Source organism: Pan paniscus, chromosome Y, assembly GCF_029289425.2.
Source record: "Pan paniscus chromosome Y, NHGRI_mPanPan1-v2.0_pri, whole genome shotgun sequence".
NCBI classification, from domain to species: Eukaryota; Metazoa; Chordata; class Mammalia; order Primates; family Hominidae; genus Pan; species Pan paniscus.
The window spans coordinates 32,505,128-32,527,839 of NC_073273.2; the positions used below are offsets into that span (position 1 = coordinate 32,505,128).

The window sequence follows — 22,712 nt, forward strand, 5'->3', positions numbered from 1 at the left end:
CGACGCAGCTGTGGGTCGAGCACTTAGCCTGCACTGGGCACCCAACATTTTCCGGAGTGCGAGATCCTGCTGGTCCTGGAGGCAGAAGACTGCTTTTCTCTCTGCCTTCCTCTCTCTGTTTCTTGCTCCCTCCCTCCCTCTTTCCCTCTGTCCCTTCCTCAGTTCCTCCCTTCCTCCTTCCCTCCCTCCTTCCCTCTCTCCTTCCTTCTATCCCTCCATCCTTTCCAAGGCCCCTCGGTCCATCCGTTCTTTCCTCCCTCCATCTCTCCCTCCCTCTCTGTCTCCGTTCACCTCTCCATCTCTGCCTGAATTCTCTCCCGCGTAGAAAGGGCAGCACCCCGGCTTGGGCGGGGTCTCTGGTCTGCATTTAGCTGTCAGGCGCTCCACGGTGATGCCGAGGAAGCTGGCGGGGCAAGGGTAGGCTATTGACGGTGGGGAGGGGAGGCAGAGGTTTCGAGACACGGAAGGAAGAGAAGGCCTGGCGTCTGCCCGTGCCAGTGTTTCCCGGGATGGAGGTCTCCGCCCGCCCCACTGAAGAACGAGGTGGGGGGCAAGAGGGAAGGGATGAGAGCTCTACCTAGGCTAGTTAGAAAACCTAGGCTGCTGCCTGCTAACCCGCGCATGAGCAGTAGACAGTCCGCCTCCCAGTACCTGGACAGGCCCTGGGATCCCCGGGATGCTCAGAAAAGAATGGCAGCCCGCCTCTGAGTGGAGTCTCTCATGGGACCTGGAACTCAGGGATCCTAGGCAGGTCAGTTGGAAGGGAAGACACGCCTCTCCATATCCAGTGAGAGGTTCACCGCAAAACAGAGGCCACCGCACTGCCCCTACCCCGCCCCAACCCCGCGTCCTAAAGCTCCTCCAGCACAGCCAAGTGTTCTTCCTGGCTGAGGAATGGTTCTAGCGGAGCGGGCTCTTCCACGTCCTTCAGCTCCCCCAGTGGCGCCGGATCTAGGAAAGGTTGTGCCACTTTGCCCCAGCCACTTTGACCCAACCTGGAGCTCACAAAAACATATGTTGTATGAAATCAAGGTTTAAGGGATCTAGGGCTGTGCAGGATGTGCCTTGTTAACAAAATGTTTACAAGCAGTACACTTGGTAAAAGTCATCGCCATTCTCTAGTCTCAACAAACGAGGGGCACAATGCACTGCAGAAAGCCGCAGAGACCTCTGCCCTTGAAAGCAGGGTATTGTCTAAGTTTTCTCCCCATGTGATAGTCTGAAATATGACCTCATGGGATGAGAAAGACCTGACTGTCCCCCAGCCTGACCCCCGTTAAGGGTCTGTGCTGAGGTGGATTAGTAAAACAGGAAAGCCTCTTGCAGTTGAGATAGAGGAAGGCCACTGTCTCCTCGCTGCCCCTGGGAATTGAATGTCTCAGTATAAAACCCAATTGTACATTTGTTCAATTCTGAGATAGGAGAAACACCGCCCTATTGTGGGAGGTGACACATGTTTGCAGTAATGCTGGTTTGTTATTCTTTACTCCACTGAGATGTTTGGGTGGAAAGAAACATAAATCTGGCTTACATGCACGTCCAGTCATAGTCCCTTCCCTTGAACTTAATTATGACATAGATTTTTTTGCTTATATGTTTTTTGCTGACCTTCTCCTTATTATCACCCTGCTCTCCTACTACATTCCTTTTTGCTGAAATAATAAAAATAATAACCAATAAAAACTCAGGGATCTCAGAGGCCGGTGCTGGTGCAGGTCCTTGGTATGCTGAGCGCCAGTCCCCTGGGCCTACTGTTGTTTCTCTATACTTTGTCTCTGTGTCTTAATTCTTTTCTCAGTCTCTCATCCCACCTGACTAGAAATACCCACAAGTCGGGAGGGGTAGGCCACCCCTTCACTCACCAGCAAAAAGATTATGACTTGGTAAAGCTCAGATATTCATTAGTATTTTTCAGCAATAAGGTATTTTAAGTTAAGGTATGTACACAGTTTTTTAGACATAATGTGATTACTAATTAATTAATTAATAATTATTAAATACTCATTACACTACAACATAGTTTAAGCATAACTTTTATAAGCACTGGGAAACAAAATGTTTATGTGACTAACTTGATTGTAACATTTGCCTTATTGTGGTTGTCTGGAACCAAACCCACACTATCTCTGAGTATGCTTGTAGGTTTTTGGTTGTTCTTTGTTTTGAGATGGGGTTTCACTCTGTCACCCAGGCCAGAGTGCAGTGGCATGATCATAGCTCACTGCAGCCTCAAACTGCTGGGTCAAGTGACTGTTCTACCACAGCTTCCTGAGTAGCTGGGACTACAGGCATGCAGCACTATGCCTGGCTTTTTTTTTTTTTTTTTTTTTTTTTTTTTTGAGACGGAGTCTCACTCTTTCGCTCAGGCCAGAGTGCAGTGGCTATCTCGGCTCACTGCAAGCTCTGCCTCCTGGTTTCACGCCATCCTCCTGCCTCAGCCTCCTGAATAGCTGGGACTACAGGTGCCCAAACCAGGCCCGGCTAATTTTTTGTATTTTTAGTAGAGACCGGGTTTCACCATGTTAGCCAGGATGGTCTCGATCTGCTGACCTCGTGATCTGCCCGCCTCGGCCTCCTAAAGTGCTGGGATGACAGGCGTGAGCCACCGCGCCTGGCCTGCCTTTTCTTTCTAGTGGCACAAGCCCCATGGAGTGTGGTGCGTCCGATCTTCGATGCTTTTGAACAGCGTAGAAAGTATTGCTGTTTGAATTTAATTTTTTACTACATGTATGGTCTCGATAGATCACAAGAAGATCAATAAGCCCTTCTCCTTATTCTACTTCCCTTTCTAGCAATGGAGAACTTTGATTGGATGTTTCCTGCCTACAGACAGGAATGAGTCTGCTCTTTTCTTTTTTAAACCCGAGGGGACTCAGCCTGAGGGCCTTGAGCATGGCCACCCTCCCCCAACCCCCAACTGGTGATTCTGGTGGTGGTGGTGGTTTTGTGTTCCAGCTTCTGTTTTGTTGTTGTTGTTGCTGCTGCTGCTGGTGGTCCTGTCGTCATTGTTCTGGTGTTTTACAGACTCAGGGGGTGTACGTGCTTGTTTGTTAGATCGGCATACTACTGCCTCCAGTTGTAGAAGTGGACCTCCAGTGTATCCAATACCCACGTGGTGAACGTTGTCTCCGACGGGTGATTTATTCATTCCTCGTCCCCTTCCTACCCTCCTCCTCCCTTTTGGAGTGTCTGTTATTTCCATCTTGATGACCATGTGCGTACCCACTGTTTACCTCCCACTTGTAAGCAGAAGGCAGTTCACTGAGTACATACTTGCTTCCAGCTCTATCCATGTTGTGGGAAAAGATGTGAAATTGCTCTTTTTTGTGCCTGTACCATTGGAGAATTTTAACTTTCTTGGTGGTTGTTTTTCTTTTTTCTTTTCTTTTCTCTTCTCTTCTTTTCTTCTCTTTTCTTTTCTTTCTTCATCCTCCTCCTCCTTCTTTTTTACATTTTTTTCAGCTGGGCTCTCCTACTTGTGTTGCTCAGTTGCTCAGGCTGTTCTCAAACTCCTGGCCTAGAAACTTCTCCCATCACATCTACCATCTAGTTGTTGAAATGAGCATCTCTTGTAAAATTAAAAAGATAAAAAAATAAAGAGAAAGACAAAAAGCAAGGGGTGAACTTTTCTCTTGCCACCTCCCAGTGTGTACCTTGGACCCGATAGGAGGGAGGGAGCTTGGCTGGGTGGGCTTTTGTTGCTAAATCCTCCCTAGGGCCTCCTTCCCTCTCCGCCTTGTCCCCACTTCTCCCCCAGCCAAGGCTCCCACCGCCGCCATGGGATTTTCCATGGGAGAGATATGCGAGAGGACAGATGCGGCTTCCAGATCTATAACCTGCCAGATGTCTCTGGCTCAGGGTCCCCCATCAGCTGCCTGCCACCTTCCAGGGAGCTCTGAGGCTGATGTCCCGCCCCCCTTCACGTCCCGCCACCCTCCTCTGGCTGGCCTTTGCCTGGCGACCCCAAGGGAACCACGTTGACACTGCTTTTGAATCCTCCAACGAAGACTTCCACCAGATGCCCCGGGTGGGCCGGATGGGATGGACTGGATCACCCCGGACTGTGCTGTTCTTGGGGGTTGGGTGACGTACATGGTGGACTGGCAGCCCCAGCATTGTAAAGGGTGCCCAGGTATGGAAATGTCACATAGGATGCCCTCCTTTCCGTCAGCCTGCCTTCAGCTTCCTCAGGCATGAAGACAACTTCCCATCAGAACCTCTTTTCTTCCCTTTCTCCACCACACAGATGAGATGCATGAGAGGGAGAAACAGCTCAATAGATACTTCTGAACTTCATTTGTGGAATCCTCAGTCATCTAGAAACAGAGAGGTGACTAGACAGGGACCCAAATCAAACACCATTTCCAGGTCCTCACGGTGGGATTGATCTCTCTCTCTCTCTCTCTCTTTCTCTCTCTCTCACACACACACACACACACACACACAGGCAATTTCCACATCTAGTTCACAAACCACACTAATTTACCCTTTTCACAGTATGCAGTCTGAGGAAAACCCACCCCAGGCTCTACCCAGCGGCTGACGAAACCTCTTCTCTACAAATTATTAAAAAGATTATCTGGGCTGGGCACAGTGTCTCCCGCCTGTCATCCCAGCACTTTGGGAGGCCAAGGCGGGTGGATCACTTGAGGCCAGGAGTTCAAGACCAGACTGGCCAACATGGCAAAACCCCATCTTGATGAAATATAGAACAATTAGCCAGGCCTGGTGGCATAAGCTTGTAATCACAACTACTCAGGAGACTGAGGCGGGCGAGTTGCTTGAACCAGGGGTGCCGAGATTGCAGTGAGCTGAGATCGTGCCATGGCAATTATTGAGACAAAGCGAGACTCTGTCTCAATAATAATCACAATATTGTTATAAGATGAGTTTTGTGTGCTGATACCCACCTGTAGTCGCAGCTACTCAGGAGGCTGAGATAAGGAGAAGATCACTTGAGGCCCCACAGGTCAAGGCTTCAGTCAGCTGTATCCTGGGTAGTTACCAGTCAAGGAGATATGCCCCTCCCCATTTTCTATTTTCTTTTCTCTCTTCTTTTTTCTTCTCTCTTCTTTCTTTCTTTCTTTCTTTCTTTCTTTCTTTCTTTCTATCTTTTTCTTTCTTTCTCTCTTTCTTTCTTTCCTTTTTCTTTCTTTCCTGCCTGACTGACTGCCTCCTGCCTTCCTTCTTTTCTCCCATCCTCCCTTCCTCCCTTCCTTCTTTCCTCCCACCTCGGCCTCCCAAAATGCTGGGATTACTGGTGTGAGGCACCATGCCTGCTTGGCCTAAAGAGACACCCTTTGAAAGTAAGACACAGCACCTTCCAGTGATCTGATTGATTGATTGACTGATTTAGAGACAGCGTCTCGCTCTGTCGCCCTGGGAGTGGTGCCATCATAACTCACTCACTGCAGCATGGATGCTCCTGGACTCAAGTGATCCTCCCACCTCAGCCTCCAGAGTAGAGTACCTGGGACCACAGGCAGGTGCCACTGTGCCCAGATCATTTTTATTTATTTATTTATTTATTTTCCTGAGACAGAGTTTCACTTTTGTTGCCCAGACTGGAGTGCAATGGCACGATCTTGGCCCACAGCAACCTCTGCCTCCCAAGTTCAAGCGATTCTCCTGCGTCAGCCTCCTGAGTAGCTGGGATTGCAGGCATATGCCACCACGTCTGCCTGATTATGTATTGTTAGTAGAGGCGGGGCTTCTCCATGTTGGTCAGGCTGGTCTCGAACTCCCAACCTGAGGTGATCCGCCCTCCTCGGCCTCCCAAAGTGCTGGAATGGCAGGCGTGAGCCACTGCACCTGGCCTTCATTTTTATGTTTTTCCACAGACAGGGTCTCATCATTTTGTTGCAACCCTCCTGAACCAGTGTCTCAAAGTGCTGGCGTGGTAGGCATGAGCCACTGCACCTGGACTCTGGGGAATGATTCAAGACCATGACCGCTGTACTAATTCTTTCTTTCTTTCTTTCTTTCTTTCTTTCTTTCTTTCTTTCTTTCTTTCTTTCTTTCTTTCTTTTCTTTCTTTCTTTCTTCCATTGATGAATTTTTTTATTATTGATTGATTGATTGATTGATTGATTTTGAGACGGAGTCTCTCTCTGGTCCAGGTGAGGCGAGGCAAGGGGCATCACTTTGGAAGCCGCAGCACCGCCTTCTAAAGCCCCATTCAAATGCCCAAAGCCTTATTTCCTTCCTGGAGTTGGAGCTGATGCCTTCCATCGCCTTGGGCTTCTCTCCATTCAGAAGCTGTTACAGGCACAACCCCACCCAGTGGCTGGCTGCCGCTGAGGATTAGCGGGTGTGGTGGGGCTGGAAACTCGGTCCCCTATTGTTGCAAGCTCAGCCAAGACATCCCCCGACCCCCATCCCTTGCTCACCCTTTGAGATCCCCTGACTCCACCGCCTTGGAGGCTTACCTCTTACTTTAATTTGTCTTTCTTCCTTTCCTGCATTTGAGGAGGGGGTGCAGGAATGAGGGTGTGTGTGGGAAGGGGGTATGGGGTGGGAATGGAGGGGAGAGTCCTAAGGGTCTATTTAGTGTCATTCCTCTTTCACCGCCACCACCGAAGATGAAAGCAACGATTAGCTAAATACCACATGTTCTCATCCGTAAGTGGGAACTTATAGATGAGAGTTCTGCGTGGGCAGAACCAGGGGGACCAGAGACGCGGGAGCCTACTTGAGGGAGGAAGGGGGGAAGGAGAGACAGCTTCAGGAAAAAACAAACAAACAAAAAAAACCATGAAAACTGTTGAGCCCTGTGCTGAGTATCCGGCTGATGAATTCATCTGCACACTGAACACCCCCGTCAGAAGTTTACCTATGTAACAATCTTGCACATGTATGTTTGAATAAGAAATGAAAGTTAGGGGAGAAAGAGAGAGAAGGGAGAGACAGAGAGAGGGAGAGAGGGAAAGAGAGAGAGAAGTGAAACGAAACACTACCTCCTGGACCTGAGTCAGGGGGTTTCCGGCCTTTTGGGGGAACATTCAGCGACAATGCAGTATTTGGGCCTCTTTTTTTTTTTTTTTTTTTCCTTCTTTTCTTTTTTTTTGACTGAGTTTCTCTTGCTCTGTTACCCAGGCTGTGGTGCAGTGGCACTCTCTCGGCTCACTGAAACCTCTGCTTCCCAGGTTCCAATGATTCTTCTTCTGTAGCTGGGATTACAGGTGTGCACCACGACAGCCGGCTAATTTTTCTGTTTTTAGTAGAGACGGGGTTTCTTCATGTTGGCCACGTTGGTATTGAACTCCTGACCTCAAGCGATCCACCCTCCTGGGCCTCCCAAAGTGCTGGGACGGCAGGCCTGAGCTGCCGGGATTTCAGCCTTTAAAAGCACGGGCCTTTACACTTTTCGCTGTGGCCCTTACACTCAGAATGACGTGTCTTCTCTGCCTTAGGTTGACTCCTTGAGTCCCCTATGCCATTGCACTCTAGCCTGGGCAGCAAGACCGAAACTCTGTCCCCCCACCTTCTGGTGCAAAATAAAATAAAATAAAATAAAATAAAATAAATAAATAAATAAATAAATAAATAAATAAATAAAATCTCTACACATGACATATAAGTGTGTGTTCCCATGAGTGATTTCTAAGAAATGGCGCTGTACACTGAACACAGTGGCACACGTCTGTCATCCCAGCACTTTGGGAGGCCGAGGTGGGTGTTTCACGAGGTCAGGAGTTCAAGACCAACCTAGACAACATGGGGAAATCCTGTCTCTACTGAAAATAAGAAACTGAGCTGGGCGCAGTGGGGCAGACAGCTGTAATCCCAGCTACTCAGGAGGTTGAGGTGGGAGAATAGCTTGAATCTGGAAGGCAGATGTTGCAGTAACCCGGGATGGCGCCACTGCACTACAGCCTGGGTGACAGAGTGAGACTTGGTCTCCAAACAAATAAATAAATAAATGTAAAAAAGAAAGAAAGAAAAGAAAAGGAAAGGAAAGGAAAGGAAAGAAAAGAAAAGAAAAGAAAAGAAAACCAGAAAAGAAAGAGAAAATGAAAGAAAAGACACTGTATTGCTACTGGGCCAGGACCTCTCTTTCTGTGTATTTCTCTCTGTCTCTCTGTCCATCTCTGTCTTTCTCTATCTGTCTCTTTCTCTGTCTATCTGTCTGTCTCTTTCTTTCTCTCTATCTCTGTCTCTCTCTGCCTGTCTCACGGTGTCTGTCTTCTAACTCTCTTTCTCTGCCTGTCTGTCTCTCTCTCTCCCCCTCCCTGTCTGTTTCTCTCTCTCTCTGTCTCTCTCTTTCTGTCTGTTTCTCTCTCTCTCTCTGTGTCTGTCTCTGTTTCTCTCTGTCTCTGTCTGTCTGTCTCTTTTTTCTCTGTCTCTCTGTCTGTCTCTCTATTTCTTTTTCTGAGTCTCTCTGTCTGTCTCTATCACTCTCTCTCTCTGTCTCTCTGTGCCTATCTTCTGTCTTACTCTCTTTCTCTACCCTTCTGTCTCTCTCTTTGTCTGTCCCTCTCCCTCCCTTTCTGTCTCTCTCTCTCACTCTCTCTCTGTCTCTCACTCTTTCTGTTTCTCTCTGTCTCTCTCTCCATCTCTCTCTGTCTCCCTCTTTCTCTCTGTCTCTGTCTGTCTCTCTCTGCCTGTCTCTCTCACTGTCTGTCTTCTGCCATACTCTCTTCCTCTGCCTGTCTCTCTCTTTCTCTCTTTCTCCCTCCCTGCCTTTCCGTTTCCCTCTCTCTCTCTCTCTGTCTCTCTCTCTCTGTCTGTTTCTCTCTATCTCTTCCTCTCTTCCTCTGTCTGTCTGTCTCTCTCTTTCTTTTTCTTTTTTTTTTTCAGAGGGAGTCTCACTGTGTCACCCAGGCAGGAGTACAGTGGTGCCATCTTGGCTCACTGCAAGCTCCACCTCCCAGGTTCACGCTATTCTCCTGCCTCAGCCTCCGGAGTAGCTGGGACTATAGGCTCCCGCCACCAAGCCTGGCTAATTTTTTGTATTTTTAGTAGAGACGGGATTTCACCGTGTTAGCCAGGATAGTCTCGATCTCCAATCTTCTGAGCTCGTGATCCGCCCGCCTTGGCCTCCCAAAGTGCTGGGATGACAGGAGTGAGCCACCACACCCGGACTGTCTCTCTCTCTCTTTCTCTCTCTCTTTCTCTCTCTCTCTGTGCCTATCTTCTGTCTTACTCTCTTTCTCTCCCTGTCTGTCTGTCTCTCTCTCTCTCTCTCCCTGTCTCTCTCTCTTGCTGTTTCTCTCTGTCCATCTTTGTCTGTCTCTTTCTCTGTTTGTCTCTCTCTTTCTTTCTCTCTGTCTCTCTCTCCCTCTGCCTGTCTCTCTCACTGTGTCTGTCTTCTGTCTTACTCTCCTTCTCTGTCTGTCTGTCTGTCTCTCTCTCCCCCTCTCTTTCTGTTTCTCTCTCTATCTCTCACTCTCTCCGTCTCTCTCTTTCTGTCTGTTTCTCTCTGTCTCTGTCTCTCTGCCTGCCTGTCTCTCTCTCTCTGTCTCTCTCCCTCCCTGTCTGTTTCTCTCTCTTTCTCTATCTCTCTCTCTTTCTGTTTCTCTCTGTCCATCTCTGTCTTTCTCTGTCTCTCTTTCTCTCTGTCTCTGTCTCTCTCTTTCTCTGCCTGTCTCTCTCACTGTGTCTGTCTTCTGTCTTAATCTTTCTCTGCCTTTCTGTTTGTCTCTCTCTCTCCCTCCCTTTCTCTCTCTCTCTCTCCATCTCTCTCTCTTTCTGTTTCTCTCTGTCTGTCTCTGTCTGTCTCTGTGTGTCTGTTTCTCTCTCTTTCTCTGTCTCTCTCTCTGTTTCTGTTTATTTCTCTCTGTTTGTCTCTCTCTCTCTCTGTCTCTCTCCCTCCCTGACTGTCTGTTTCTCTCTCTGTCTCTGTCTCTCTCTCTTTCTTTCTGTTTCTCTCTGTCTCTCTCTGTCCATCTCTGTCTTTCTATGTCTGTCTCTTTCTCTGTCAGTCTGTCAGAGCCCCCGTGCTGGGGAGGGCCCTGCCCCTTCCAAGAAAGTGAGAAGCACCTGCTTAGAGAGGCCGAGAGGAATCTAGACAGACAGGCCTTGCTAGGCTTCGCCACTCGGTGCATGATTTTGGGAGGTCGAGGCCGGATCCTCACTTGGATGGAAGGGGCATTTTCCAACTTTTCTCTCTGTCATGTGTGGCATCCCTACTTCTTGTATTTCCCTGATAAGCTCCTCGACTGAGAAATACACGTTTAAGGCCAGGCGCGGTGGCTCACGTCTGTCATCCCAGCAGTTTGGGAGGCCGAGGCGGGTGGATCACCTGAGGTTGGGAGTTCGAGACCAGCCTTGCCAACACAGCAAAACCCCGTCTCTACTAAAAATATTAAATTGAGTCGGGCGCGGTGGGGCAGGTGCCTGTAATGCCAGCTACTCGGGAGGCTGAGGCAGGAGAATCGCTTGAACCTGGGAGGCAGAGGCTGCAGTGAGCCGAGATCGCGCCACTGCACTACAGCCCGGGCTGTAGAGTGAGTGAGACTCTATCTCTAAATAAATAAATAAATAAATAAATAAATAAATAAATAAATAAATAAATGCATTCTTTTCCGTGCTGACTGACACTTGCAGGCATCGGTTGTCTTCGGGCATCACTTAGTGGCCACTGTTATTGAAAGTCGAGGTGACACAGAGGGAGGTCTCCCGGACTTCACCGAGCCTGGGGCAACGGGTTTCTCTCTCTCCCTTCTGGAGGCCCCTCCCTCTCTACCTGGTTGCCTAGGGAACCTCCGCCCTGGCGGGGGCCCTATTTTTCTTTGATTAGCGCTTTAGTTTTCTATGTGTGTTGGTTTCTTTCATGCGCATTGACTCTTCTACTTGGGTTTTAGGAGGGGTCAGTTTAATTTTCAAGTCGCCGCCTGGCTCCCCCCACTACCTATGTCCCTTTACCTTCATTTAGTGAATCAGTTAGGTGGGTTCCCCCCAAAACCCCTACCCCCCGCCTCCCAACACCCTGCTTGGAAACCTTCCAGAGCCACCCAGGTGCGCCTCCCTCTTCTCTCCCCTTCTCCCACCCCTTGCCAGAGATCTCATTCTTGCTAGGCTGACATTTGCAACGGTGGGCGTCAGGCCTCACTCAGTGGCCATGGTTTTTGAAGATGGGGGTGGCACGGTCCCACTTCCCCAGAGACAGCTTGGGCCGATGGCATAGCCCTTGACCCGCGTGGGCAAGCGGGCAGGTCTGCAGTTTTGGGGTTTTCCCCAGCTTCCTTCTTCAGGCCTCCCTCCCTAGGAAAGCTTCACCCTGGCTGGGTCTCAATCACTTTTTATCATGATGTTTTAGTTTCTCGCCCTCCCGCCGGCATAGTTTCACAATGGGAATGGTGTCACAGCTCTAGTCTGGACCTTCTTAGTATTTGCCCAGAATTGAAACGCTTTCTGAAAACTAATACTTTGCTCACTTAAGATTTCCAGGGACGGTGCCTTGGTCCGTGTTTGTTGTTTTGTTTTGTTTGTGTTTTTCCTTTTTCGTATGTATTTCTTTTCAGATGAAGTAGAAATCCCCAATTTTCAGGAGGACATATATTTTCCCCAAGACATGTTAGCTGCTGTTTTCTCCTGTTGTTAACTAGCGCTTTTGTGAATCTCTCAACGTGTAGTGAGAGCCGGTTGATATTTACTATACTTCAGAGCATCTTATTTTCTGGAAATCTGTAAGTGAATGCTGCGGCTGCTCTTGCTGCTGCTGCTGCTCTTGTTGCTGTTGTTGCTGTTGTTTTCAAAGACCACCCCAGCCACTGTTTACGGGATCAAAAGCATTATAAAATATGTGTAATTATTTCCTGAGCACGCCCTTCCTCCTCCTCTCTCTGTCTCTCTGTCTCTGTCTCTCTCTTTCTCTGTCTTCTCTCTCTCTCTGTCTCTCTCTCTCTGCCTATTTCTCTCTCTCTCTCTCTGCCTGTCTCTCTCACTGTGTCTGTCTTCTGTCTTACTCCCTTTCTCTGCCTGCCTGTCTGTCTCTCTCTCTCTGTTTGTCTGTCTTTCACTGTCTCTCTCTCTCCGTGTCTGTTTCTCTCCATCTCTGTCTCTGTCTCTCTTTCTGTCTGTTTCTCTCGGTCTCTCTCACTCCATCTCTGTCTGTCTCTCTCTTTCTTTCTCTCTGTCTTTATCTGTCTCTCTCTGCCTGTCTCTCTCACTGTGTCTGTCTTCTATCTTACTCTCTTTCTCTGCCTGCCTGTCTCTCTCTCTCTCTTTGTTTCTCTCTGTCTCTCTCTGTCCATCTCTGTCTTTGTCTGTCTGTCTCTTTGTCTGTCTGTATCTCTCTTTCCTATCTCGCTGTCTCTGTCTCTCTCTCTCTGTCTCTCTCACTGTGTCTGTCTTCTGTCTTATTCTCTTTCTCTGCCTGTCTGTCTGTCTGTTGGTCTCTCTCTCTTGCTCTCTCTCCCTGTCTCTCTGTCTGTCTCTCTCTCTCCCTGTTTTTTTCTCTCTTGTTTTTTTCTCTCTCTCTCTTTGCCTGTCTGTTTCTCTGTCTCTGTCTCTCTGTCTCTCTCTCTCTCCCTGTCTCTCTCTCTGTGTCTGTCTTCTGTCTTACTTTCTCTGCCTGTCTGTCTGTCTCTCTCTCTCCTTGTCTGTTTCTCTCTCTGTCTCTGTCTCTCTCTTTCTGTCTCTCTCTCCCTCTGTCTGTCTCTGTCTTTCTCTGTCTCTTTCTCTCTCTCTGTCTGTCTCTTTCTTTCTCTCTGTTTCTCCATCTGTCTCTGTCTCTCTCTCTTTGTGTGTGTGTCTGCCTTCTGTCTTACTCTCTTTCTCTGCCTGTCGGTCTTCCTGTCTGTCTGTCTGTCTCTGTCTCTGTCTGTCTCTCTCTCTTTCTGTCTCTATCTCTCTTTCTGTTTCTCTCTCTGTCCATCTCTGTCTTTCTCTGTGTCTTTATCTGTCTGTCTCTCTCTCTTTTTCTCTTTGTGTATCTTTGTATCTCTCTGTCTGTCTCTCTCAGTCTCTGTCTCTCTCTTTCTTGCTCACTCTCTGGCTCTTGCTATCTCCCACCCTCTCTTTCTTTGCAAAATAAGTTCAAGTACATCTAATCTAATCCATTACCATGGCCTGAATTCTTAACTTTAGGCATCTCAGATATGATCTCCCTACAGAATGCTGTACAGAACTGGCAAGTTGATTTCTTGACTTGGAAACCTCATAGATACTACATATTAATAAAGATCCAACCTTAAAATCTGGGGTTGCCTCTCCCTCGACTGTCTCAAAAAGGCATACCTCTGTTCACCTAGGATGCTGGGAGGGTTTTCTCAATGTGCATCTGCTCGTGTCCTACATGACCTGTGACCAAGCCCTGTCCGTTCTGTCTCAAATGTGTATCTGCAAACACTTCTCTCCATTTCCACAACTACCCACAGCCCATTGTGGAACCACTGGCCCTTTGAAAAAAATCCCAGAGGTAGCTTTGGCTTTTTGGCTAGGAGGCCTAAACGTGCTGAGAACTTTCTTGCCCAGGATCCTGTGTGAACAAAAGTGGCTCTGCTGGGAGCTGGGATCCTTGGGACCATGCTTGCTAGTGCTGGATGAGTCTCTGGAAGGAAGCACGGGACTCCGCAAAGCTGACTTCTCCCACTGAGGTCAAACGGATACCTCTGCATTGGCCCAAGGCCTCCAACTTACATCACCATCATCATCACTGTCAGCATCCTTGTGAGCCTGCCCAAGGACCCGACTCCGGGGAGACTCTTGGGAGCCTGGCCATCCTCGGCTAAAGTCCAAAGGGATGGCGACTTCCACCCACAAGGTCCCCACTGAACTGCAAAGATGTGGAGCATAGGTCAGAGAGGGGACCAGGAGGGGAGGCGTCCTGACAGGCGATGAGTTCCCTAGGCTCTGGCCACCCCACTCACGTCCCACGTCCCGGGCACCCGTGGGACACCGCTGCTTTATCGCCTCCTTTGTCCACAGCCGGCCTCACCCCATCCTGCAACCCAGGCACACACGCTGGAGGTTACAAAACCACTTGGCGCGAATAGAGCCTGACGGAGGGAGAGCTCATTTCACTAGGCAGAGGGGTGCGGTGGGGTGGGGTGGGGGGTGGGGGGTCTGTAGAAAGCCTGATTCTCCCTCGTGGGTGGCTACAGGATGCAAATGAATATCGCTTCTTGGACGGAGGGGCTTCCTTAGGCCATCACGTTTGCGGGGCTATCTCTCAAACCCTTCCTTGAGGCCACAGAATAGATTCCACCACACCCCTCGACGTTTCCCCAGGTGCTGGATGTATCCTGTCAAGAGACCTGAGCCTGACACATTGAGTTAAACACCTTTATTGTCTTTGTGTGTTTGTTTGTTTCTGAGATGGAGTCTTGTTCTGTCCCCCCCGGCTGGAGTGCAGTGGCGTGATCTCAGCTCACTGCAACCTCTGCCTCCTGGGTTCCAGCGATTCTTCTGCCTCAGCGCCACCATGCCCGACTCATTTTTTTATTTTTAGTAGACATGGGGTTTGACCCTGTTTCATCGGTTTTCACTGGAGATTATAGATTCGAGTCACACCTCATTGTGTGTCACATCATGACTTCTTTTTTTTTTTAAGCAAAATATATCTGCTTTATTTGAGTGGCTTTGTGTATCGTTATAATTGTGTTATAGATGGAGAAAAGGTATTAAACACGGTGATAATGATAGTGAAAGTGAAAACAAAAGAAAGTCTATCTATTTTGTAGTTAGAATAAAGTTGCTCAGTATTTAGAGTTACCTAAATAAGTCAGCATTTAAACTTCTCCTAGTAAAAGCTTGCCGATCTGAATAATCCTCCTTTAAACACAATTTTTGATATGGTTAAGTTTTTTAAGAATGTGGCTCTTGCAAAATAGCTGAACAGACAATACACATTTAAAAAAGAACAAGACAAGGATCAACCAGACTTGAGAAAAAATAAAAAACAACACAAGTCTTATGAAGAACTGAGTTCTTAAAATATTATGGAGAACATAGCTATTGGAAGAGAAGGCAGTATTGGCAAGTTGATTGTTACATTGGTCAGCAAAAGCTAGCACTTTTTTTTTGGCAACCTTTCAGGCACTGCAACTACTACTGTAAAATGAGATAGAATCCATTAAACAACATATTCACAAATCAAAAAATGTTTTAGTAATATAATGCTTCAGATTTAGAAGGAAATCAAGTGATAAACCACTGCTATAATAATTAACTCCAAAGATAACCCTATCTGACAAAAACTACCACAGAGTTATGACTTCAGAATTATACTTTCTCTTGATATTTATTTATTTATTTATTTTATTGTATTTTATTGTATTTTTTTTTTTCTTGAGACAGCGTCTCACTCTGTGGCACAAGCTGGAGTGCAATGGCGTAATCTTGGCTCACTGCAACATCCACTTCCTGGGTTCAAGCGATTCTCCTGCCTCAGCCTCCCGAGTAGCTGAGACTACAGGCATCTGCCACCATGCCCAGCTAATTTTTATACTTTTAATAGAGACGGGGTTTCACCATGTTGGCCAGGATGGTCTCAATCTCTTGACCTTGTGAGCCACCTGCCTCGGCCTCCCAAAGTGCTGGGATGACAGGCATGAGCCACCGTGCCTGACATTCTCTTGATATTTAAACTTTTAAGTCAGTCCAGAAAAATACAATAAATGTCAACAGTAAGTATGGTGTTGAGGCAGAAGTAGGACCAAAATTTTTCATGTTATTCAGTTGATAACAATATGACCTGGTAGTAATTTCCGATGTGTCTACTTATACCCAAGTACAAAAAAGTAAAACAGAGATACTGCTAAATAAAAGGGTACACTAAGTTCTTAATAGTAACTCAATAAACTGGAACACTGTCAAAAAGCAGCAACTAGTGATTTTTTTCAGGGTTTTTTTCTATTACCCAGTAAGTGAATTATGCTATTCCTTTCCAAGTTCCCAAGCACTTTTTGTCCCAATCACCATTTATGTGTTCGAAGAAAAAGTAGCAAATCAATTAACAAAACTAAACAAGCAAACAAACAAAACCCAACTATGGTATCTGCAAAAGTTTGGTAGAAGACTGAAACTGTTGAGTGTAAGGATCTGGTATTCTATTATCATTAGTTAAATTAAGAGTTTGTTAAAGACATTCATTTCATAAGAAAACATGTTAGTTTGAAGTTATTGAACAGTATGTATCACCCCTAAGTATTATTAACCAAAATCAGGAAAATAAAGAGCTATCTAACAAGAAAAATTATTGACTACCAGCACCATCAACAAGACTTTGTCTTTACACTTCATTACCACTTACCATACATTATAATGTCTAGGATTGACTCTGATAGTATTTCAAAAACAAGCTAATGCTTTGTCCATTCTTCAGTTAAGACAAACTCATGCCCTAATAGAGTATAGGCATAAGCATAATTTGGATCCACTTGGATAGCTCTCTGGAGGAATTTAATTGCAATATCGTGTTCCTGTTGCAGACTAAAACAGTTCCCTGCAGCACACCAGGCCTCTGGTGAATTTTTATCCATGTCTGTTAAGTCTTTTGACAGAACTGAAAGAGCAACATGTTTTTGAAGATGCCAAAGTGTTGTAGAGTAGATTTCCATGGCTTTGACTCTATAATCCTCAATCCTTCTAACCTCTGAGAATATTCTTTCAGCTTGCATGTACTCTGAAAGTTCAAAATAGACCCTTCCAATTTGGCACAGTACCCAACCAGAATTGTAGTGGTGAGAAGGTAGATGGCTCAAAATATTTATAGCTTCTTTGCAGTGGTATGAACACAAAGCTAAATAACCTTTCCCCTTTTCAGGAAGAAGCCTCATCAAGCCTTCTGCTGCTGCTTTTTGTAGATTAATACCTGAATCTCAGGTGTGATTGTGGATATTTTCCCTTCTGAATTGATGGAAGAGTCCAATTTTGTAATTTCCAGGCTGTCATTTATATGAGGCTGAGTTATTCCTCCTTTATTTGTTTTACTTTTTGTTTTTCTGTTTGGGATTTTAGGTGGAAACTTCATTTTTAATTTCTTCCTATTCTTCTTGGTTGTGGAACTGTCACTAGTAAAGACTTGTGAACTTTTTTGATGCAGTGCATTTGGGGGAGATGTCATAGTGGGGCTCAATACCTGAGGTGTTGTACTTGTTTATGGACCAGGACTTCCCGTTTGTGAAAGAATTGGAGTTACCTCTCGGCTATTTCCACTCTGTGAGAAGACAGATTTTGCTCCAGTTTGGCCAATTCTGGCAACCGACTTTTTTGAAGGGGCTCTGGTGGATGGCACATCAATTACAGAAGGTGTATCAGTGTAGTTTTGGAAATAGGATCCATCTCAAGGACTTGGGGTTTCTAATGGCAAAATCCCAAAACTTGGGGTTAATGGACTAAGAGCTGCTGGTCCTCTTAATAAACTTCGACCAGTTTTTGGTTTATTTTGAACCTGTTTGATAATATGGAAGTTCCTGTTCCCAGTTGGACAGTATCACATGAAATTACAGCTGAATCAATGGAAGACACTGGGGAATCTGTATTCAAGGAATACTTTGAATTGGGAGATTCTAAATTCAATCTGTTTAATTCAGTTGTGTCCTGGGGTGTTTCCGTAAGAAAGGTCTCAGACTGTTTGTGACATAAACTATGATTAGGTACTTGTGTTGTGCAAGAGTTGGGCAGACAGTTGCTAAAGTTCTGTAAAGATGTGAATTTAAATGTTTGGTCAGGATCTGGCTTTTCATCTATTTCACATAATGATTCAAGGGATACCAGAGGAAAGGATTTAAACTAAGGCACTTTTGGTAGTATTCTGATCCTTTGACAAGCTGATCTGTCTTGCAATATACATGTCCCAACAATGGAAGGGGAAAGCAAGCTGAATCACCAAACTTGGTAACAATATCATCATGGCTTTTCTGCTTATGGAACACTCCACCAGATAAGATTTGTTCCCCTTCTGCAAGCTTGCTGAGATCAACACAACATTTTGCAAGCAGGTATTTGCATTGCAGTGTAGGAAAACTGTGTACTTTGAAGAGACTATATGTGTTATAGGCCTTTCCTGGGTAGTAAGAACAGGTAGCCAGAAAAAACAAGGCTTCTTCTGAGTGTACTTCTGCATAAAGGCATTCTGCGGGGAAAACCCCATCTCGGTAAGCATAGTGGTTTAGTGCTTGCCATGTAGCAGGCTGGAGGGGTTCCTGCAGCACCGTCATCCTCGAGGCTCAGACCCAATTTCTGCAGTGCCTCAGGTACCCCTTCCACCCCTCCCACCACCCTCCCCCCAATAGCGGCTCCGGCCCGGCCAGCCTGGGCTCATTTAAACTCACCAGTTTTGTGGATTGCCTGTTCACTCTGATGGTAGTTTCTTTTGCTGTACAGAAGCTCTTTAGTTTAATTAGATCACATTTGTCAATTTTGGCTTTTGTTGCCATTGCTTTTGGTGTTTTAGACATGAAGTCCTTGCCCAGGCCTATGTCCTGAATGGTAATACCTAGGTTTTCTTCTAGGGTTTTTATGGTTTCAGGTCTAACATTTAAGTCTTTAATCCATCTTGCATTGATTTTTGTATAAGGTGTAAGGAAGGGATCCAGTTTCAGCTTTCTACATATGGCTAGCCAGTTTTCCCAGCACCATTTATTAAATAGGGAATCCTTTCCCCATTGCTTGTTTTTCTCAGGTTTGTCAAAGATCAGATAGTTGTAGATTTGTGGCATTATTTCTGGGGGCTCTGTTCTGTTCCATTGATCTATATCTCTGTTTTGGTACCAGTACCATGCTGTTTTGGTTACTGTAGCCTTGTAGTATAGTCTGAAGTCAGGTAGTGTGATGCCTCCAGCTTTGTTCTTTTGGCTTAGGATTGACTTGGAGATTCAGGCTCTTTTTTGGTCCCATATGAACTTTAAAGTAGCTTTTTCCAATTCTGTGAAGAAAGTCATTGGTAGCTTGATGGGGATGGAAAAGGGATCTAGAACTAGAAATACCATTTGACCCAGCGATCGTATTACTGGGTATATACCCAAAGGACTATAAATCATGCTGCTATAAAGACACATGCACATGTATATTTATTGTGGCACTATTCACAATAGCAAAGACTTGGAACCAATTCAAATGTCCAACAATGATAGACTGGATTAAGAAAATGTGACACGTATACACCATGGAATACTATGCAGCCATAAAAAATGATGAGTTCATGTCCTTTGTAGGGACATGGATGAAATTGGAAATCATCATTCTCAGTAAACTATCACAAGGACAAAAAACCAAACACCACATGTTCTCACTCATAGGTGGGTATTGAACAATGAGAACACATGGACACAGGAAGGGGAACATCACACTCTGGGAACTGTTGTGGGGTGGGGGAGGGGGCAGGGATAGCATTAGGAGATAATATGTAGTGCTAGATGACAAGTTAATGGGTGTAGCACACCAGCATGGCACATGTATACATATGTAACTAACCTGCACATTGTGCGCATGTCCCCTAAAATTTAAAGTATAATAATAATAATAATAATAATAATAATAATAATAATAATAATAATAAATAAACTCACCAGTTACCAGGGGATGGGGGAGGCCAAGCCAGAATGACTTCTTTACCCTGCCGACTCTGGGAAGCCCGGCCCCTTGTGATCCATTGCAAAGCGAGAGTCACCTCATATTTGGAAAATGGATGCACTCCCAAGTTCAGTGGAGGGATGTGGCATGTAGGATGAAGGACTCTCTTCCTTCTGATTCGGTCTGCATAGTGGGGCCTAGGGTTGGAGCTCTCTCTGTGCGGACTGCCGACTCCCTCTACCTTGGGTTCCATCGACCCCAGCCTGGGACATGGGCCTTGGCAGATTCTGGCCCTTCCTGGCCCTTACATCGCTGTCAGAAACCCCATCTCGTGCTTGGATGCCCCAGTGACTGTGGCTCGTGCCTTTCTGGAAACACTGGAAATCTCTCCTCTATGCATGGTCACCTAAAACCCCAGGAGCTCAGGACAAGGGCCGCCATCCACCTCACTGCTTTCAGAAGAGAATGCTGAGAGTCTCTTACAGACTGTCTCTTGACTTGAGTTCTTCATGAGTGTGTGGTTAAGATGTAATGAGACCAGATGTATTAACTCAGGCAGGGTGCTGGTGGCTCACGTCTGTACTCCCAACATTTTGGGAGGCTGAGGCTGTAGGATCCCTTGAGGAATTGCCTAACCCTGAGGACCTTGAGGCTGCAGTGAGTGAGCCATAATGGTGTCACTGCACTCCAGCCTCGGCAAAAGACAGAGTGAGGCCCTGTCACAGGCCGGCCGGCAGGCAGGCGGAAAGACAACAGCTGTATTATGTTCTTCTCAGGGTAGGAAGTAAAAATTACAGAATACAGCACTTATTTTATTTTATTTTTGGACAGAGTTTCACTCTTGTTGCCCACGCTGGGGTGTAACAGCACCGTCATGGCTCACCGCAACCTCCTCCTGCCGTGTTCAAGCAATTCTCCTGCTTCAGCCTCCTGAGTAGCTGGGATTACAGGCATGTGCTACCACACCCGGCTGATTTTGTATTGTTAGTAGAGACGGCATTTCTCTATGTGGGTCATGCGGGTCTCAAACTGGCAACCTCAGGTGATCTGCCCACCTTGGCCTCCCAAAGGGCTGGGATGACAGGAGTGAACAATTGCACCCGCCCGGCTACGTTTTTTTTTTTTTAAATTTTCAATTTTAATCTATTCATTTTTCTTATTATTTTTTGAGATGGAGTCTCGCTCTCTTGCCCAGACTGGAGTGCAGTGGCGTGATGTCGGCTCACTGCAAGCTCTGCCTCCTGGGTTCATGCCATTCTCCTGTCTCAGCCTCCCAAGTAGCTGGGACTACAGGCGCCCGCCACCACACCTGGCTAATTTTTTGTATTTTGAGTAGAGACGGGGTTCTTGTGGTAGCCAGGATGGTCTCTATCTCTTGACCTCCGTGATCCGCCTGCCTCGGCCTCCCAAAGTGCTGGCATTACAGGCGTGAGCCACCGCGACCGGCCTATTTATCTATTTATTAACTTGTGTCCAGGTTAGGAAACCAGGTAGTTTTTGTATTTTTTTAGAGACAAAATACAAGGTTTCACCATGTTGCCAGGGCTCCGGATCGAGGGATCCACCTTCCCTTGCTCCCAAAGGGCGGGGATGACAGGCGTGAGCCTACCGCGCCCGGCTCCCCCTTCCCACCTCCAGCTTATCCCTCAGGTGCCTGAGGCCCAGCGGTGGTGTGTGGTTCCCACCCCCAGCGCCCCGTCCTCCAGTCACCGCCGCGGTGTCTGCAAGTGGGTCCTAAGGGAGCTCGTTGGTGTGGGGGTTGAGGCGGTAGAGGGAGACGTGCCCCTCCCATGCAGGGAAGGGCTCCGCCTGGTCTGGCAAACTCAGGTCCAGTGCTCCCCTCTGGTGGGTGCGCGCCGGCTGTGTGAGCGATCGCGGTGGGCTTGGGCAGGCGACGCGTGCGCCGGCCGGCCGCCGAGGGGCTACCGTTCTGCCTCCGACAGGTTGTGTGTGGGTTTACTTGGAGGTGCTTTGCCTGGGAGAAAGGAGGCGGGTGGACGGGGGGCTGGGGGGCCCTTGCGGGATTGCGCGCACGCGCATTGGCCAGGACCCCCGCCCAGACCGCGAAGGCTGAAGGGTCCCACACGCAGAATTTACCTGGTATGCAGGCCCCCTCCCTTCCCCAGGCGTCCCTGAGCACCTCTGCGGGCCTGACGAGGGGCGACTGGGGGTAGGGAGTGTGACCCACCCTCAGTGAGAAAGCCTTCTGTAGCGATCCGAGAGGTGTGCTTTTGGGGTACGGGATCCCCCGGCCTGCCGCCTCTGTCTGCGTTATGGTAGCGCTGCCATAGCGACTCGCTTGCAGAGAACCCTCCTCGGCTTCCCCCTCGACGGGGTGAGGGCGGGAGATGGAGGGTTCCACCGGCCTCCGCGGTGGGGACCGAGGGCGGCTCGTCGCCTACTGTGTAGCCCCCACCTCCCCCTTTCCAGACTGGGGAGGATCCCGCCGGTCGGTGCCGGCGTCCTAGCGGTTGGGAGGCTGCGCAAGCGGTGGCTGTGCCTGGCATTCCGTCCGGCGCATGACCCGCTCCACTGTGAGCCGGCTCTCCGCCCGCTCCCCTGGGGAGCAGCGACCAGTGCGGATGACCGTGTTTGCGTGGTACGGGGTTGGGCCACCTGGCCCTAGGAAGCATCCCAAGTGGGGGCCACGCCGGTCTCCCGGAGCTTGACCGGGTCGGAGGATGGACGAGAAATGAGCAACGTGGCCCTGGCGTTGGGTTTGTGGCTGAGGTCGCTTTGGGGTCCCGATGGCGGGAACCAGGGCTCGTGAGGCGGGTCTCGGTGGGTGCCGAGGGCCATCTGGCGTCCTAGGCGGAGTGCCGAGGGACCTCCCTCGTGTCTGTGGCGGTGGGATCCCATGGCCGCGTTTTCCTGGTGGCCCGGCCATGCCTGAGGTTTCTCCCCGAGCCGCCCCTCTGTGGGCTCCTGGGTGACCTTGCCCTCGCGGTCCCTGGTCTTTCCTGTCTGTGCCCCCCACCCCACCTGCGGATCCTCTCTCCCTGAGCGGCTCACCCGCTTAGGCTGTGGTTGCCCCGTCTGGGACCAAACCCGGCTCCGCCTTGTGGGGCGCTGCCGGGGGCCACTGGTTGGCCCTTTGTTCGTGTCCCCGGGTGCGCGCCTTCGGGACCAGGTCGGCGGCTCCCCGCGTGGGTCTGGTGGGCGCCCGGAGGGTTTGGAGTCGGCCTGTGGCGCGTGCAGGAAAGAGGGTTCCGGGGGCTGGCCGTGACGGCGGCGGCGATGGGGGAGCCGCG

General features: G+C 48.2%; 1 pseudogene; it reads right to left on the bottom strand.

Moving 5' to 3' along the window:
- Positions 1-207: 207 nt before the first annotated feature.
- On the bottom strand, positions 208-18,107 carry LOC130541193 (cell division cycle protein 27 homolog; annotated as a pseudogene).
- Between the last annotated feature and the right edge of the window lie 4,605 nt (positions 18,108-22,712).